This window comes from Sinocyclocheilus anshuiensis, unplaced genomic scaffold, assembly GCF_001515605.1.
Source record: "Sinocyclocheilus anshuiensis isolate Anshui unplaced genomic scaffold, SAMN03320099.WGS_v1.1 scaffold585, whole genome shotgun sequence".
Classification (NCBI taxonomy): Eukaryota; Metazoa; Chordata; class Actinopteri; order Cypriniformes; family Cyprinidae; genus Sinocyclocheilus; species Sinocyclocheilus anshuiensis.
In genome coordinates, this window is record NW_015539861.1 from 182,949 (window position 1) to 183,242 (window position 294).

At 32.7% G+C, this 294-nt stretch overlaps 1 protein-coding gene across 2 annotated transcripts in view; it reads left to right on the forward strand.

The window, feature by feature from the left end:
- LOC107684923 (SLAIN motif-containing protein-like) overlaps positions 1–294 on the forward strand; it is a 20,988-nt gene that overhangs the window by 13,150 nt on the left and 7,544 nt on the right. The gene's annotated exons all lie outside the window — the stretch shown is intronic.

Here is a 294-nt window from a genome sequence, read left to right on the forward strand (position 1 = left end):
CACACACACACACACACACACACTCTCTCTCTCTCTCACACACACACTCCCTCTCTCTCTCGCTCTCTCTCTCTCTCTCAATTTCAATTTTCAATTTAAGAGTGCTTTATTGGCATGACAAAAAGTATACATTTGTATTGCCAAAGCAATTGCAGCTGGACTGCTTACAAATAGTACACATACGTATTAACAGAAAGAAAAAGAATAATAACAATAGTAATAATATTAATATATAAAAAGTATTAAGCATGTAGTGCAAAATGAATTACTAATGTATGTAAGTATATAAACTAG